The sequence below is a fragment of the Nematolebias whitei genome, chromosome 6 (genome assembly GCF_014905685.2).
Source record: "Nematolebias whitei isolate Nwh7 chromosome 6, NemWhi1, whole genome shotgun sequence".
In the NCBI taxonomy this organism is placed as follows: Eukaryota; Metazoa; Chordata; class Actinopteri; order Cyprinodontiformes; family Rivulidae; genus Nematolebias; species Nematolebias whitei.
Genome location: NC_056503.1, coordinates 20,717,464 through 20,737,349, shown reverse-complemented (window position 1 = coordinate 20,737,349; position 19,886 = coordinate 20,717,464).

The window sequence follows — 19,886 nt, the reverse complement described above, 5'->3', positions numbered from 1 at the left end:
TATATATATATATATATATATATATATATATATATATATATATATATTAGTGCCAAATCACAGCAAAGTTGTCTCAGGGCACTTTACAGAAACATTTCCATACATAGAAAAGCCAGTTAGTAAAGTTCTCTTAGGAAGCCAGCAGACTAGTTGATTGTTCACTTCATCACAGTCTCCCATGATTATAACGAACAAAGACTAAACTTATGCAACCACAAGTTGCAATATATATCTACATACAAAACACACAAAACAAAGCACAATTAGTTTTTAAGCATTAACCTTTAATTTAACTATTAAGCACACAATGTCATTATGACAAAATGGAGTATTTACCTGCATTTACCTTCATACAGATGAACATACTTCCTGTTTATAACTGTCATATTCAGCTGCTCATGAGGTCGGCCGCAGGACTTTATCCATCTTTTACATTTTACTAGACTCAGTTTAGGTTTTGAAAATGAAATAAACTGTATTCACCCTCTGAAGCAGAATATTCAACTAAATTGCTCAGGGGGCCACAGTTTCTGAAAGCCAGCAGCTCAGGGGCCGAACATCCAGCAATTAAAGTCATTATGTAAATAAACCAAGTATTACAATGATCTGTTACCTTTAAATTTGTTTATTTTGTTGCATTGAATCATAAATGCAATAAACAAAACTCAGAACTGTCCAAAAAAAAAAAAGAAACAATTATTTTTACTTTGTTTTTCAGGGGTGCTGAGTTAAAATTTAGGGGTGCTTGAGCACCCCCCAAAAAGAGGCTAAAGTTGCTACTGTTATTGACTGAACAACATCATTAAATTGTTTATTTTAAAGCTCAAGTGTTAAAGGTGTTGGAGTCTGTGATTTTCATCAGGTTTGATATTCAGAACATGTGAATCACAAACTCACAAAACATTTAATGTGACAAGAGGAGAAAACACAGTATGTACTTTATTTTGACGGGGTCACATCCCCCCCTGTTGGTTTAAAGGAGTAGCAGGACTTTAGAGCAGAGCTCCTCACTGGGAGGAGGTGCACTGGCACCCCCGAGAGGAGGAGAGGAAGCTCGTTAAATCACAGTACTCCTGTGTCGATGGAGAAATGATTAACAGTCAGTTCATATCTCCCGCAGTCATAAGACAAAAAGTGGGCAAACGTGTGTCCGTTCAATGTTTGGAGTGAATCCAGTTCAAGATGGCTGCCCCGGCAAAGCTACCTTATCAAACACACAAATGGCTTTGACTCCTTGATATTGGTGTAAGATTTGGTGTGGTAGTAGCTGAGACTGATCCACAACACACTTTTTGAGCACTAACAGAACGCACAAGAGCTTTGTTCAAAAGTTTACCTTTACAGTCTGTTAGCTAAATATCTCACAAACCACTGCACGGATTTTAATGAAACTTTCAGGAAGTAGTTTTTGGAAAATAATTCAGTTCAGCATCACGGCTCAGTTGGTAGAGCAGTTGCCACTCAGGTAGAAGGTTGCCGGTTCAAATCCTGATCCGGAGGCCTTTCTGGGTGGAGTTTGCATGTTCTCTCCGTGCATGCGTGAGTTTTCTCCAGGTACTCCGGATTCCTCCAGAAAAACATGCATGTTAGGCTGATTGGTGACTCTAAATTGTCTCTGGGTGTGAGTGAGAGAGTGAATGGTTGTTTGTCTCATTTGTCTCTGTGTCCCTGTGATGGACTGGAGACCTGTCCAGAGTGTCTCCCCCCCCCCGCACAGTGACCGCTGGATATGAGTACCAGTGACCCCCAAGACCCAAAAAGGAAGAATCGGGTAAAGATAACGGATGAATGTTCATGTTCAATGAACACTCAATTCAAGATGGCTGCCACAGCTGTTGCTATTTCAAACACAAAAATAGCCATGAGTCAGTGAATTTGACAGATACTGAGCTAAGTTGATGTGGTAGTAGCTGAGAGTCATTCCCAACACACTTCAGTTTGTCTTGATGCCTTCTTCTGTTTTGCATTTGTATAATAACGTGTATAAGTTTAAGCTGCAGGGGCCTGAGTGTGAGACACACACACACCGACCACGTCGCCCGGTGTGTGTGATCCACCTGCTGCAGAGAGCAAAGCTTTAATCACCTGCAGGAGGATTTCCCTCCGTCCTCGTCTTTATCTTAACTCCAAGTCCCTGAAGTGGACTCATCCTCGTCTCTAATCCTAATCTTGTTTGCTCCAACACATTCGCTCTTTCAGCCTCTTTGTTTGTTGTGCTAATTCGTCTTCGAAGAATCTCTTACCTTTTTTTAATTATGATTATTTCCATTCCTTTTCTCTGGTGTTTTCCAGACATACTTTATATTTTTTACAAGCCAAGACGGCTAGAGGCTGAATTTCCCGGAGTACCAATCTGACATTATGTCTCCATTTTTAGAGTTTTATTGCAGTGCAATCAAAACCACATAAAGGTGGAGTTATGAGCACAATTGCTGGCCTTCACACATGAACATAATGGACTACATTCACAACGGGGGGAGGATGTGAAGGGGGGAGGATGTGGGACGAGCAAGTCATCAATCACACTCTTTCTTTGCAATTATGTCTACCGAGCGCTCACTCTGACTTTTCTATATCTCTGCTTTCTATTTTAGCTCCTTACCTTCCTAGTTTATCTTTCCTCTCCTTGGTGAAGTGCTGTTTGTTGCTCTGTAGTTTTCTGCTGTGGTTTGTGAATCTTTCCTCTCTGGAGGTTCGATGACTGAATGCTGATTCAGCTTTCACACAAGTGTTTGCCTGTTTTGTTTTTTTGTACGTTTCTGCAATCTGACTACTTCAGAAAATTATTGGATATTTTAGCCATTTATGTGTCACATTGTTCAGCTCATAGATGGGTGCTATGACTTTTGGTTTCTTTTGTACTTTTCTAAATATTTAACTTTATTTCCAAATAACTATAATAGTAGAAATGCATTGAGATCTCTTGAATTACTTTAAAAACATTGAAATCTAAAGACTTGCTCTATTTTTGTTTTATCTCCCCCATCCCTTTTTTGTAGCCTTTTTTTTTTTTATATCATTCTGCTAAATTGAGCTTTCAGGTAGCTTTATGTTACTTTTAGCATTTTCTAGAGTTTTGTTAATCATATCTAATCTATTGAGTTTATAGCCAGACTTTTGATATGTTAGCTTCTAGCTACCCTTTTGTTACTTTAGCTAGCATTATACTTTCTGACCTTCTAACATTTTGTTGTTTTTGGCTAGTGTTTTATTTTAGGTAACATTTTGCTGCATTCAGCTTTTATTGACCCTTTTGCTAACGTTTTGATTATTTTAGCTGCCTTATGCTAATCTTTTGCTGCGTTTGTGTTTTCGTGTGCTTACTTAGCCATTTGCTTTCATGTTTGGCCTTTTGCTTCTTTTAGCTCTTATTTGAAGTTTTGCTTGTTTTACCTTTCGGCTAGAATTTTGCTCATTTCATTTTTTTAGCCACACTTCAGTTTTTTTTTGTAGCTTCAATAGTTTATTCAGCTGTATTTTATTTTATTTAACCCTTATTTATACAGGTAGTCTCATTGAGTCACAAGGACTCTTTTTCAAGAGAGACCTGCTTTAGACAGACCACATTATTGATATTGTATCTTTCCTCCCATCTTCAGGGCCTATTACAGTGAGGATGGAGTAGAGGGGTTGGAGGAGGCAATGGCCCGGATAAATGCACTGAAGGGTATCAAAATGAGCCATCTCTCCTTGTTCAGATCTCAGTTTCACACCGTCCACGCTCTGATCTCAGTGAAGAATACCTGAGCTGGCCCAATAAATAACTGAAAATGGCATTTAACATTCTTATGAAATGACACTTCAAATCAAGGTTTGTGCGGCTCTAAAATATGGAGCTGTGTCACCTCCTTTCCATTTTTCCACCTGCCTTTTATCTGTCACACCTCCCCCATGATTCTCGCCCCCATCCCTCCAATGTATGTCATGTCTCACAGGGCAGAGGGCAGCCTATAATCGAAATACAAAATGATTTGCGGTCAGGTTCTGTATAAAACCAGAGAATGGCATGCACATGCAAAATCCATTAAGTTATTTGTCACCTGTCTATTACCTGCCTTGACACACACGTGCTCTAAGCACTTTAATAATCTTTATATATTTTCACTTTAACTGATTGATGATATAGTGACCTGAGTATGAATAAGCATTTATCAAGCTGTCACTAAAGCGTTTGACAGCTGACTAAGACTGCGCATGTGCGCAACAACCCTGGTCTATTAGTTAAGTCAGAAAACACAAAACAGGAAGTGTGAGGACTTTTCTGTACTTGGTTTTTCAAGATAAAAGCCAAAAGAGCTAACTCTTAAGAAAACGGCAGCAAATGCGGTCTAAAGGTGAGTTATAGGCAATGAATTAAGAAATAAATTATTATTATTATCAAGTAAATATATATAAATATGTTTTGATTTATAAATGACGATTTAATTTGATAAGTATTTCGAAAAAACGACTTTTCCTAATACACGCCATTGTTTTGAAAGAGCTTTAACCGGATGCTAACTCGATCTCCTGTGCTTGTCATTGACGAGGCAGCCAAGCAACCTCTACTGAATAACCTCGGGAGTTCCTCCTTACACTGTAGTTCTTGCCTAAAACAATGTACGGTATCCCGGCTTTTCAGTCAACCAGGTGACCGGGATTGTAGCAGCAGTAGCCAGGATGGCGCTGGTCACCGTTCAGCGGTCTCCGACACCGAGCACTACCTCCAGCCCCTGTGTTTCTGTGAGTATCTGTCAGCGGGACGGACGTTAGGTTTGTCCCGGCAGCGGAACCGTTAGCCCCGGTGTTCTTCCACACATGGGAGGCTAACTTCACTAGCTGCTAGCATTTTCTGCTTTAACACTGACCTGGGAGTTTCTTAGCTTTTAATAGTTATTATGTTACAATATTTGAATAAATAAAAACTTTTGAAGTATCACAAACCAGAATAATATATATCGGCTAAAGCGAAAGAGGCATTTTTAGCTTGGGTGTGTGTTAGTAAAATATCTTCTGAACTACTGTACTGATTTTCATGACATTCTCAAAAGTATTAATTTGATGTAAAACTACAAGTGATCAAGGGCTGGGGTCAAGTTAGTTCAAAATGGCCGTCACAATAATCGCCTTGAAGAAACAAAACATGGCTATTTTCACAGATGGCTAAGAGTTGTGGTGGTGGTGGCTGAGCATGATCCTCAACACATACATGGAGCACTACACAATTTTATATTCGCGTTAGGTGTTCAACTTTAATTGTTGGTGCAAGTTCTGTTAGCAAAATAACTGCTGCACCACTGGTCAGATTATAATAAAACTTCCAGATCATTTATTATTAAGGTAAAAAGTGCTTATAACCAAGTCCATTTTGTAGATACTGAGCTGAAATTTGGTGCGGTAGTAGCTGCAAGTCGTTCTCAACACATATTCTGAGTAGGTCATCTTTAATCTCACATTAGATTGCACAATGTGTTTTCAAGGTTTGATCAAATCAGCTGCAACTTTGTCATTTCTTATCAGGAGATGAGTTATAAACTCCCGCTCGAAGGCGATGGACGACATGAATTCCTTCGAGGAACGCCAGGTCTTTTATTGTTACCAATTTCAGGCTAGTCGGTCTAAAAAAAAAAAAGGTTTTTATTTTGCTCAAAGCTGTACAACTTGTATAAGCCAACATTATTCATGTGAACGTTATATGATTATTGTATCATTATAAAATTGGGGTAAATATGTGGCTTCCTGTGGCTGTGTTCCTAATGTCATTCAGTCTGAGCAGCAGCACTTGAAAGTGTTCTGGTTCGGCAGAGTGACGGTGAGGGACAGTCTGTAGTCGGAAATCAGGTCAGTGTGACAGACTTGTCAGTCCTTGTTGGAGGCTGTGGGACCGTCCTGTTATCCACTCCGACACACTGAGGCTCTCCTGACACAGCTCCAGGAACGGGTGGTGGTGTGGCTGCCGGAGATAAGACCCATACTATCACCATAAGCAGTATAAACCACATTAAAGGAGCTGTAAAAGGGTTGTGTGAAACTGTTGTTGTTGTTGCATGTTAAAACCACATCATTTAGGGCTGATGTTATCAAGGTTCTTTATTGTCATTCATATCACATTTGGTACATGAGGTGGAACAAAATGGTGTAGTCAAGGTCCCAGTTACACCCAAAAATAGCATAAGTATAAAGTATAAAAAAGAAACTGTATACAAGATATACACTAAACTATAATAATGTAATATACGGTAATATGGTGTATTAAACAGCAGCCTGAACACGAGTCTGTTGTGAGCAGATGGGTATGAATACAGCAGCTTAAGGTAAGAATCAGCAGCATGGATGGTACACCCACATGTCCCTTGTGATTATTTCCAGGGCTTTAGCATTAAAACAGCACAATGCTTAGTGGTTAGCCTCACAGCAAGAAGCTCCCAGTTTGGACCTAGGGAGTTTGCATGTTCTTCTTGTGTTTGCGTACGCCAGTTTCCTCCCACAGTCCAAAAAACATGCAAGTTAATACTCCCGTACATAAAAGAACTGTGATCTCAGTGGGATTTTCCTGGTTAAATAAAGGTTAATAAATAAATAGCTGCAAACTATATCCCACAGATTATAACAATTTTCATCATAGAGTCATCAACTAAAGTGGAGAGAATGGCAGAATGGGGAAAATTGACCAATGCCTCCAACTATAGCTGCGCCGAATATTAAACGTGTATTGTCATTGCAGGATCAGTGCACTGACGCTGCAGAAGACTGTAATAAATCACAGACACAAGCTGCGTTCAGTAATCTTAGCAATCACACAGACCCCTGAATGCTCAACGCTGGTTCAGACGGAAGTGGTAGCAACTGATTTTTAGAAATCGTGACATCTGATGGCTGATACACAACACAGATTTTAACGTGTACTTTCATTTAACACCATGTTACAATAATTCTGTAAGTTAAAGGTACATGTAAGAACCGTCTGAGGAACTTGTACGTAACCGTGTAATATAGAGCAGTATCGTCACTTGGGGTACAGTAGTTGTAGCAGCTGCTGCATCTTTATTTTCCTATTTGGTAATTTATTATGTTTGCATTGCAGATTTCCGAGGTTTTTTTTTTTTTTAAGTTGCAAATTTTGGCCAATTAATACAGTAGTAGTACCTATTAATTGGTGTACCTCTACTAAAGTAGATGGAGAATACTGCCATGAAGACAGAAGAGAGAGAGTTGTGTTGTGCATATCAGTTTATCGCAACAAATATTCTCATGGTGATATTGATTATCAATAAATCCTTAAACTAATAAAAGAGACATGCAGCACATGCTGTTGGATTTAGACACATTAGAGTAGCATGTTCCAAATCAAAGAAATAAATCTGCACAAAAGTGACTTTTTAAAGTTGGTTTGTTGTGAGGGCTGCGAGGCGGTGAAAGCATGGCAGGCTGAGCTTAGCAGCTGCTTGTCATGAGACTCGTCTCTGATTAGAAGCAGCCATGTGAGGCGTCCGCTGCCAGCACAGAAACTCACGACCACGTTTTGCTTTTTTCTCTTAAAGATGAACTCTGATAAAAGTCTGAACTTGAAGGCCTCATCTCACGTGGTTCGCTTTCATTACTGTCTTCTAAACCTTCATTCAAGATGGCTTCCACAGGCAGCTGACCTTAAAAATGACAAGCATCTCCAGCTGCCTCATTTCTCATCTTGAAAGGCAACCTGCGCAATGCCTTGCTTCAAGGAGTACCAGGACTTTGATTTAATTGTTCTTTAGATTGTTGGCCGAGTGTTAACACATTTTTTACAATCTGAGGGACATCCTTCCTTCAGTTAATGATCTGCCTAGCAGCAGCCTGAACCCTCTCATCTCATTGGCTATATGACCACTCCCTACACATCCATGCAATGTCATAGTAACCATGGCGATCAGCTCATAAAACATCTTCTAATGGGATATTGTTCTAAACTCATCATCTATGCCTCCTGCACGTCCAGATTCTGGTGTTTTAGTGCATCTGGAATCTGCTGAGATAAGCATTTTATCAGGGGTGTGTGTGTGTGTGTGTGTGTGTGTGTGTGTGTGTGTGTTGGCAGCATCTGTTCATGGACTCCAGCCTCTCCTGTGCCACAGTATCTTGAATAGAGTGTGCAGATGTAGACAGCTTCGTTCAACCAGCTGCGTTCATTCATTTGTTTGTTCATTTATTTATTTATTATAACCAGGATAATCACTGTGAAAAAAAATCACATCATGCTGCTGATCTGTTTCATGTTGCTGCTGATTTGTTTCATGTTGCTGCTGATCTGTTTCATGTTGCTGTGTTCATTCGTGCTCATCTGCTCACACAGACTCATGTTCGTGCTGCTGTCCGGTGTATTGTTTTTGTGCTACTACTGCTTAGTGCATTTTTAGTTTATGTTTTTCTTAGTTCAGATCTTAGATCTTATTAATGTTTTTCTTTTACATTTTGTACTTTCGTTGGATGTAACTGGGACCCTGTGTACACAATTTCGTTCCACCACATGTACCACATGTGGTACATTATGACAAATAAAGAAACTTTGATTTTGACTTTGACTTTTATCCAGACCTAATCACATCTGTGGCAGCAGACACGAAGGGATCCAACCAGAGCTGCTGCTGTGTCCTGTTCCCTCCGCCCTCAGCACCACCTCAGTGTGAGCTCAGGGCTCAGTGCTTGTGTTTCCTCGGTTCTGCTCGTCTCAGCCCTCGTGCTGGTCAGGGAGGACAGACTGATGCCAAAGAGAAAGTTCTTGGAGTTTTTAAAAGGATTACAGAAATAGGCTGGAATTAGGACTGTGTGCTGGTTGTTGTGGTGGGGGAGGGATGATAGCATTTAAGAGGAAGGCGGAGGGTGGTGTGTGTGTGTGGTGGTGGTGGTGGTGGTGGTGGTGGGGGGTCCTTTCGGCCTAATCTGCTCTGAGCCACATTTATGTCTCGCTGGTCCTGCCTTGTCAGATGAAAAGCACCATGTTGACACCCTGATACAGTTATCACCTGTCGTATGTGTGTTTTCTTGTCTGTGGTGTTAGCAAAATATCTCATGGACCAGATGATGGGTTTTAATGAAACTCTCAGAAAGTAGTGCATCTACAACTGATTAACTTTTGGAGTCAGACCAAGTTAAGATGGCTGCCAGTGCCAAATTAGTGACATTAGAAAAACACAAATATGACCGCAGCTCCATCAGTTTTACAAACATCTGTCTAAAACTCATTGTGGTAGTAGCTGAGACTGGTCACAGAAGCATACTCTGAGTTCTAATAGATTGCACAACGACAACTCATTCAGCTCATTTTCAAAGCATTGGGCTAAAATCTGAGGTGGTAGTAGCTGAAAGACATTCTCCGAACCTCAATCATCTTATTCTGAGTCGGTTGATGCCAGGAAGGAGTTGATATTTATTTCTGTCGACGTGTTTCTTTGCAGGAGTCGGGCAGCTGTGAGGACGACCATCGCTCTCAGCCCAGAAGGTGAGACCTGTTTACTCCCACTGCACCTCCTCCTGCTTTCTGGAGGGGCACCTCCTTTAGAGACTGCTGGTTGGTGCAGAAAGCACTAGGTGGCGACTGCACATCAGCAGCATCACTTCTCTGTCCTCACCTGTGTGTCACTGACGTGTCATTCTCAATGTTTCCTGTTTCTACCACACAACACATCTATGATAAAGACTAGCAGACGTAAAGAATGCTCTGTTTAAGCCTTCAGAAAACTTTCTGTACTCTTAACCAAAGGACCTGTGTCAGTGTGAGTCAGCTGAAAATGTTTCCACAGGTCCTTTTTATGGGATTTGCATACGGCCTCCGCCATATTAATGTTTCAAATCAGGAGAACTTTGTTGTTCAGTTTGTGTTTTGCCAGTAAAATATTAAAGAAATTTGACGCAAATAAAAAAATAAACACACCGATTTTCATTTTGAGGACTGTGCCAAATATTTGAAATAGCTCTTTGTTCCTCATACAGGAAACGGTGTGTTTGTATGCATGTTTTGGGTAAATATTTAGTTTGTGTCCTGACATCAGACTGTGGTTAATTTGCATTATTGGTCCTGGTGGGTTGTGGTGGCGTTGATCCGTTCATGACGTGGAGCCGAGCGTCATAAAAGCACAAGGTTTTCAACACGGCTGTTGTTTTTGTTTTGATCACCCGGTGACTCCAGAGAGTCCTGGCTACGTCTCTCTGTTAGTAAATGTGTACAGAAATATAAGTTTACAACTTTAAATGCTGAGTGTGCTCAGGGAGAGAGATGAGTCGTTAAACAGGGAGCGGAGCATCAAAGCTGCTGCAGCCCCTCCGTCTTTGTTGGACTTTGTAAGAGACTTCTGGAGACAAAGCTAAAGCTTGAAGTGCATTCTCAATAATCCACCACGGTCGTTTCATTTTCAGTCTCGAGCTTTGATCAGTAATTACTGGTATGTTGTGGGAACCACTGTTTATACTTCAGGTACTGTTTAACCAACAGATTGGACTTTACAGGAATACCTGTAATCTGATGACTAGTTCAAGATGGTTCCAGTTGTAAAAAAACAACAAAACAGCTTTAATCTTTTAAAAGAAAAAAACATTTAATAAGGAAATCCACTTGTGTTCATTTCTTTTCACAACTGTTTGCAATCAAATATTTATTTTAAGTTAGTTAACAGATCATTATAACTGCTGCAGAAAGACAAGAGCAGGTGTTAATGTTCTGTCTGTTTGTTAACGAAGCATCTCATAAACCACTGACCAGATTTTTTTAAATTTATTCTTAAAGTAGTTGTTTATGCATGTGTCAAGGTAAAAGCACAATACATTCAGCAGCACACGTACAGTGTAGTGATATGTGTTTAAAACTAAATGTTTGGGTCTTCGTGAATGCTCTCTCTGTTCTAATGCACAATCCACACCGTCTTCAAAATCACAGGAGAAACTTAGAAAACTTGAGTTGTTTTCACCCACTGCCATGAAATGTGGCCAGTTGTGTATCTGAATGTGTCACTGTTTGCCCCATTTCAAGATGGCTACCACAGCTAATCAGTGTTATGTATGTTAGTAGCTGAGAGTGATCCCCAGCACTTACCCTGAGGGCGAACAAATCAGATGATTTTTTTTAACCCTTGACATGCAAAATGAGGGGCAATATACAATTCTATAAGAAAGGCCACTGTTTGTTTTCATCCATCCATTATCTTTACCCGCTTCTTCCTTTCCGGATCATGTCTAGCAGTCACTGTGCGAGAGGTGGAGGACAGAGACAAACAACCATTCACTCTCTCACTCACACCTAGTCCTGTTGCAATAAACAATAAATTAATCAATCGAATCATGAATAAAAAGTATCAACCTCATTTTCATTCATCTTTATCGTTTCTTCGTGCCATCTAAAATCACGTTTTTGGATCGTTAAAAGCAGCTAAGTTGAGAAGCTAAGCTAACAGGCCGACCTAAGGGGATAAAACATCCGTCTTGTCGAAGCTCCAAAAATCACAGTTGAAACCCGTGCCTTTGTGTAAAAAGTTGTTTTTCTCTGCAAAAAGAAGCTGAGAACTTGTTTACTGATTTTTTTTATTTTTTATTAAAAGCTTTGTATGACAAATGCTTTGCTAAAGAGCTCAAACCACATTGAGCGTCCGCCATTTTGAGAACCGAATAAAGGAAGGAGAGACAGCCCATGACATGTGAAGGGGCCTCCCTCCCATTTTTCTTAAAGAGACGCACTGTTTGCTCCCTCACTATCCATCTTTCCGTTCAAACAGTCTTATACTGCCATCCAGTGGTCAAAAAAGTCACTACATGCAAAATAAATTAACCAACATTTCTTCTTTAATTTGACAATAATTACTAATTATTGTCAAATTTCAAACAATATTATCGTTTATCCCAATCATTTCTGAGACAATTAATCATCCAGCAAAATTTGTTATCGTGACAGGCCTACTCACATCTAGGGACAGTATAGAGTTTTCAATCAGCCTAACATGCGTGTTTTTGGTCTGTGGAAGGAAACCCACACATGAGAACTGCAAGCTCCACCCAGAAAGGTCCCCGGCCGGGATTTGACCTTCGTGCTGAGAGGCATCAGATCTACCAACTGTGCCATCGTGCTGCCCTACTTTTAGTTTTATTAAGCATTTTGTTTAATTTTGTTAGCATTTTTTTTATACATCCCCTACACCACTCCACTCCACCTTGCACCACAGTTAGACAGATTCACACCTGAAGTCACACTTCTGTCTCTGCCAGAAGCAGCAGAAATCAACTGGAATGTGTTACAACTAAATGGGTTTCAGATTGTGTCCAGAAAAGGCCTTCAGCTTAGTAATTGTGTTATTTAAACCAACAAAATCCAAACTTCAGGTTGTGGTTAGACAGGACCGAGTGTTCGGTTCCCGTTCAGCTGATAATGAAACACTCTGGAAAAGATCTGGGCTTCTTTCACACACAATCACTGAAACATGGTGATACACCTCGTGCCTGTAACACGCCCAGAACCTGATTAAAGAAACATCTGGTCCCAATTATCTGTTGAAGTCATACCCAAGGATGAGTGTGCTTAAACACACGCACACACATACACACACACACACACACGCGCGCATGCATGCTTCATAGTTTGGCTCAGTTACCCAGCTTGACATTTCAGATTCACTCTGTTGAAGAGCAGGGTGCAGCCAAGGGTCTGTCTGAGTGACCTCTGGTGCGTGTTATATAAGAACCTGGTCCAATTAACTGAGCTGGCCCCACCTCACAGACGGGGGGGGGGGGGGGGGGGGGGGTGATCAAGGGGAGCTTTCGCTGCATTGCAGAGATTGTCTCTCTCTCTCTCTCTCTCTTTTTGCTTATTCAGTCAGATATTGACAGAGTAATAGTCTGCATCTCTCTGTGTCAACTTCTCTTTCAAAAAGACCCCCCCCCCCCACACACACACACATACACACACATACACACACAAATAGCTGCCTGTAACCCCCCTACACCATTCCACTGAAGTATAACGTTACTGCAGCGCAACAATGAATGTGCCACACACTGCTGCCTTGAGGCTGACACTCACTGTCAAGGACGGGGACAGAAAAATGATGTCAAGTTTTAAACCTTGTTGTAGTTTGACTATTTTTCTCAGTAAACCTTCATGTTACTGGATGCATCGTGAAAACAGCTGATACATTTTGAACGAGGTGCTTCCCACTCCTCTTGGAATTAAAGGCCTAGTATTTGTTGAAGGAATGCATATCGCCCACTGCTTTTCATGCCAGCGTGTAGAGCTGAGGAATAATGGCAGAGTTGTGGTCATTGATGTGCGATCTTATGCAATATTGTAAAAGAGATCTGTCAGCTCAGAGTATGTGTTCAGGATGACTGTCAGCTACTGCCACACCACCGTGACAGTGTTTTTTAATAAACAAACGGTTGATGTCCGTCGTTCAATAAAGTGATTCATCAGATGCCAGAGAAGTAGAGCAGGCTTGACAGTGAAACTCGTGATTCGATAATCTGATTTAATAATTTTTAAGCTACTTAACTTTGTTCCTGTCATTCACATGATCAGGGTGCGGATGGTGAAGTCTTACTGCATTATTGTCAGTGACTTACACCTGGATTGTTTTGTTCATTTGGTTTGTAGTTCTTGATGAGCCACATGTAGGTAAGTGCTGCCATTGATCAGCGTGTTGGATCTCTGCAGTCAGATGCAGGCTGAGGATCAGAAACTCGTTGAAATCTCCTGACCTTGTGTCTCAATTGTCCATGCAGGAGCCAGCATGCATTAGTGCATTGTTTCTACCATAGAAGAAACACTGTTAGCTGTGTGTTTAAAGTATTTAGTCTCCCTTTAGTTGATCAGAGTATCAAGAAGTCTTTACTTAAACACAGTAGATTGACCTAATTTGTTCTGACAGTTCCTCAATCAGAGGAACTTGCCTGACAGGTCTATTCCTGTAACTGTTTAGTGTACACAATGTGGACTCGCTCATCAGCTCCAACACAGGTGCACACAAGCAGAGCAGGTTCATCAGGCCAACACTTTAATGTGTCTGCTCTGACATCAAGAAAAGCAAACCAAGAGAGATCTCCCAAAATACCTCCCCATGTACTCTTTAAGTTTAAGGCAAAATTACAGCATTTTTACCTTCTGTCTTCTAGAGACAAATGTATCAGTTTGAAACAAGTTAAAAAGGTAGAGCATATCATCAATTTTTTTCATGCATCCAAGGTATGGTATACCATTTATGGCCTAAAAGATACTGTCATGGTTAGAGTAGTAGTCGAGACCCAAAGTGCAGGCAGATCAGACTGGGCACCGATGGTAAAAAGGTGAAACAGATCTATTCACAAAGCAAACACAAAATGCTGACATGGCAGTAAAGCTACCTACAGCAGAGCTCATGGTGAACAAACACGAAAATGGAGCTAGAACAGGCACATAGTGTACAATGCTGAACTGAGGGGAACCCAGGGAGTATGAAGCCAAAAACTAAATATTAGAACCACCAACACCTGTGCAGAGGGACAAGGATCATGTGTGAGTGGGTGTGGCCAGAGTAGAAACAAAGACAGAACCTGAACCAAACACAGGTGTTACAGGAGGGTAAATGAAAACACAGTAATCAAAAACCCCTTCCATCAAACCCAAAAGATGCCAAAAGCACACATCATGATAGGTCAGAGTTATTCAACAAAACTGCTCACGGGGTAGAGCTGTCATTTCTAACCTGGGACCCACGCTTGGCCTGGCCCAACCCGAAATTCAGACTGGGCCAAAATAATGTGCTGGATGGGCGGGCCAGGTCGGTGTTGGACTTTTGATTGCATCAATGGACGTGCGCAGCTGACGATCCAATCTGGATCACCAGCTATGCATGGCCGTTTGACCGCGCGCTGAGTGGCCGGTTGAAAGAGGTAAAATAAAGTTCAATTAAGCTTCAGATGGACCACTGCCAGCGATCCATCCAGCCCGACTGGACTCAGCCGCTGCGTCAGCGGATGCGCCTGGCCGAGCCCGGATGGTTGAAAGAGGTAAAAAAAAAATTCCAGATGGATCACTGCCAACGACCCAAGCTTATCTGGACTCAGCTGCTGTGTCAGCAGATGTGCACGGCCGCCAACCCAAGTTGGCTTATCAGCCTTGTGCGCCCGCCGACCGTTAATAACTATAATAGCTATAATATTATAATAACTATAATAATCAACTGACTCTTGTTAATAAACAAGAAATCTTATATCTTCCTTTCTTTAAAATGCATTTTAAATCATGTCAAACTGATTTGCTTACAAAAACAATAAAAGCTTAATAAATAACATAAAGTGTTTTTTGTTTTTTTCGAGTTTGGGCCTGTAATCACACTTAGTTGGTCAGTTTTGGGTCGGGCTTGAAAAAAAATACGGATTTGGGCCGGGTTGGCGTTTTTAAGCCCAAATCCAACTCTTATCAGGGCGCCACAGTTTCTGAAAGCCAGCAGCTCAGGGACTGGACATCCAGTAATGAAAGTCATTATGTAAATAAACCAAGTATTACAATAATCTATGTAATACTACCAGTGTTTCCCCTACCATTATACAAGCGGGGCGCCCCGCCCCGTCAACAGAACCGAGCGCCCCGTCTACCGAACCCCACCCCTCACCCCCAACCACCTGTCGGCACTGACGTAACGCTAAACTAGCGGCTCGGCCCTGCTGGAGAGCAGGTGTGCTAGCTAAAAAGCTAAAGGCAGCCTCTTCCCTCATGCTGAACCCTCACGCTGAATGCACCCTCGCCACTCGAAAACTGTCTGTACAAACAGTGCACGGCTCAGATGTGTGTCTTTCTCTCTCCTCTCACACACCCTGCTCTAAAACTGTAAAACTGTCGGTTCAAACAGCGTGCGGCTGTCTCTGTGTCCCCCACCCCCACTCTAACTGTTTGTTTAAACAGCGCGCTGCGCAGCTTGGGACGTGGCTCTGTTTGTCCGTCCGTCCACCAAAATCACGGACGAGATGAGCGCCCTGCCATGGCAAGTTATCTAGGGGAAACACTGAATACTATGCAAGACTGTGTAATACTAATGATCTATAACCCATTCATTCAAACCAGGTATATCAAAGCAGGGAAACAACTGCATGATGGTGTTCCTCAAAGACCACTGTTGGGAACCACTGCTTTAGGGAACTGTAAGGTTGTGGCAGGAGAGAGCTTGGCAAGACAGCATTGAATGGTGGTGATTATGATTGATGATTGGTGTGGTCAAGAAGAGTAAAAGAGTGAAGTCAGAGAAGTCCAAATAATGATAAAGAAGCCTAGTGTTGGAATAGTGAATTGCAGGAAAACACCCAGAGGAAGAGGTTAGCCAAGAAAAAATGGGATAGTGAGCGGACTGAAGGGAGACTGAAGAGAGATGGGAATGTAAGGAACTGCAGCATAGGGCACAAAGGGAGATGGCAAAGGCAAACAGAAGGCATATGATGAATTGTATGGAAGGCTGGCCAACAAGGAGGGAGAGGAGGCCTCGCAAGATGGAGGGATCAGACTAGAATGGATGTGCAGCAGGTTAGGCTTGTGAAAACTAGAAATGGTAATATTCTAACAAGTGAGGAGAGTGTGATGGTAAGATGGACTAAGTATTTTGAGGAGATAATGAATGAAGAGAATGAAAGGGAAAGAAAAGTAGAGGTTATAGAAGTTGTGGACCTGGACCTTGGAAAGATTAGTGAGGGGGGAGTTTGGAAAGCTCTAAAGATGATGAAGAAAGGAAAGGCTATTGGACCTGATGACATACCAGTGGAGGTTTGGAAATGTCTTGGAGAGATGGCAGTGAGGTTTTTGACTCAAATATTCAATGGCATATTTGTGGGTGAGAAAATGCCTGAAGAATGAAGAGGTGTGCTGGTGTCCATTTTTAAGAACAAAGATGATGTAGCAACTAAAGGGGAGTTACGTTGCTGAGCCACACGATGAAGATCTGGGAAAAAGTTGTGGAAGCTAGACTTCGACGAGAGGTGTACGTTTGTGAGCAGCAGTATGGTTTCATGTTGAGAAAGAGCACCACAGATGTCATCTTTGATTTGAGGATGCTGATGGAGAAGTACAGAGAGGGTCAGAAAGAACATCAATGTGTATCTGTGGAATTAGAAAAAGCATATGACAGGGTGCCGAGGGAGGAGGTGTGAAAATCATGAGCATGAGGAAATCTGGAATGGCAGAGAAGTATGTTAGACTGGTACAGGACATGTATGAGGACAGCAGGACAGTGGTGAGATGTGCTATAGGAGTGACAGATAGCTTCAAGGTGGAGGTGGGATTGCATCAAGGATCGACTCTGAGCCCCTTTTTGTTTGCTCTGGTGATGGACAGACTAACAGAGGACTATGTGAATTATGATGTTTGCAGATGACATCATGATCTGTGGTGAGAACAGGGAACAGGTGGAAGAGAACATAGAGAAGTGAAGGTATGCACTTGAAAAAAGGGGAATGAAAGTCAGCCATAGTAAGACAAAGTACATGTGTGAATGAGAGGGAGGCTGGTGGAACAGTGAGGCTAAAAGGAGCAGAGGTCACAATGGTGCAGGATTTCAAGTACTCGTGGTCCACTGTCCAGGAAATTGGGGAATGTGATAAAGAGGTGAAAAAGTTCAAGTAGGTTTTATTATAATTCGCAGCACATTTGGTACATGAGGTTGAACGAAATTGTGTACACAGGGTCCCAGTTACATCCAACAATAGCAAAAATATAAATTGTAAAAAGAAACAATAATAAGGATCTAAGATATAAACTAAGAAATATGCTTAACTATGAAATATGCTAAACTATGAAATATACTAAATACTAATAGTGCAAAACAATACACCGAACAACAGCATCACGTACATGAGTCTGTGTGAGTAGATGAGTATGAATGAATACAGCAGCATGAAATAATCAGCAGCAAGATATCAGAAGTATGGATAATCTGCAGCACATATCACCTATCAAAGTGGCATTACAGTGATTTTTTTTTTTTTTTTTTTTTAGAGTTAAAAAAAGAGTCCAGGCAGAATGTAGTTGGAGAAAATTTTCAGGAGTTACAGGTATTTGTGACAAAAGGGTGACAGTGGAGTTCAAAGGAAAGAAACAGTGGAAGGCCAAAGAGGAAGTATATGGATACAGTTAGAGAGGACATAGAGATGGATTATGTACAGAGGACAGAGTGAGATGGAGGAGGATGACACAGTGGAGACTCCTTGAACAGGGAACAGCTGAAAGAAGTTAGCAAAAAAAATCTCAAGAACTACTCTCCAGATTTTAAGAAAATCCTGGGAAGTTAACGGTTGGTTGTACATCTACAACAAATTAACTTTTGGAGTCAACCAGTTACAAGATGGACACCACAACTAATCAGTCTCGGCCAACACAAAAATGGCTTTAACTCAGTCAGTTTTTAAAATATTGAACTAGTTAATTTGTTATGATAAGGTATTAAATGACAGTTATCCTTAACATAAACTTTGAGTGCTAGCATATTGCATGAGATCAGGTGTAAGATCATTCAAAAGGATTATCTAAAACAGTAATATTTCTGCCCCTTTTCAGGCCTTGCCCGTTATTTGCCTTTGTGACCGTAATTCCTAGATGATACGGTTCCAGGAAAACTTGGGATTTCAAGAAGGAAGTGACATGCTTTTCCAAGATACAGTAAATGATACTTCAGTTTATCTTATTTTTCTGTTTACAAGATTCGAGGTGTGTCTTTGTATCATTAGCCTTACGGTAACAGTGGCTTATCTCTGCCTCATGATATACTGAACAGCTGCAATCAACCACTGATTTATCAGGCAGCAAGCTTCCACACACAAACATACATACAGCTTCCTTGGCCTGGATGTTTCAGCGCATTCCCTCCAAGTGACAAAGGAAGATGAGCTGTAGAGGATGATTGTGCAACTTGTCCAGGACTCAGCTTTACACATTCTCATGTTACAAAGCCACAAACAAACAAGTTTCCACTGAGTGCTGGTAAATTTGATGACACTAAACAGACCCACATGACAAGAACATTAAAGTGCGTGCTAAGCCTGGTGCTCAGAGGTTTAGCTCGGAGTACACAGAACAGCGTTCCACAGTGACGCAGGAACTGTCTTATAAGAATATGACATGAAAGCACATACAACTACGAAAAAGCTGGAGCACAGGTGTTGGCGTTCTTTCATATGTGACGCAACCAGTTCTGCGTAATAGGGAGAACACGTCAAACAAAAGTTGAAACATGTACAAACACCGTTGACTTCTGCACATGCCTCTTTTAAATGTCCCTTGACAAAGCAACATATTCAATAGATAAATTCATTCTCACATTCATCAGAGAAGTATTAGATGCATTGTAAGACTGGTGTTAGTCACATTATCTGGACTCTGGGACAGTGATGCCTACATTGAATAACACTACATATTACAGGTTAATTGGTGTATTTGCTGTAAAATTCAAAGGGTTTCAGGTTTTAAAATGTTGAGTTTACAGAAACTAAATTAGCAGGAGTATCACATATTTCTGTCCTCCACTTTTTTTTCTTTCAGCTGTTCCCTCTTCAGGGGTCCTGCCCCTTTGCTAATTTTTTGTCTTTCTGAAATGCTTTATTCACTTCTGGGTCATGTGGTGGACAAAAGCTTATTGTTATTTTTACAAAAATATAAAACCATATAAACTCTAAGAACATACCACTAAATATCTGACATGCAGCCATACACAAAAATAAAGTACAAATTGAAAAAATACATAAGAGGCTTTTGCAGAGTTCAGATGTTGCCATGGAAACATGCAAACGAAAACTGTCCCTCTGTCCCATTAAAGGTGCAGGGCGAAAAATTATGATAAACTGTAATTGTACATCAGAAATGGGTGTACAAACCGAATTCCAAAAAAGTTGGGACACTAAACAAATTGTGAATAAAAACTGAATGCAATGATGTGGAGGTG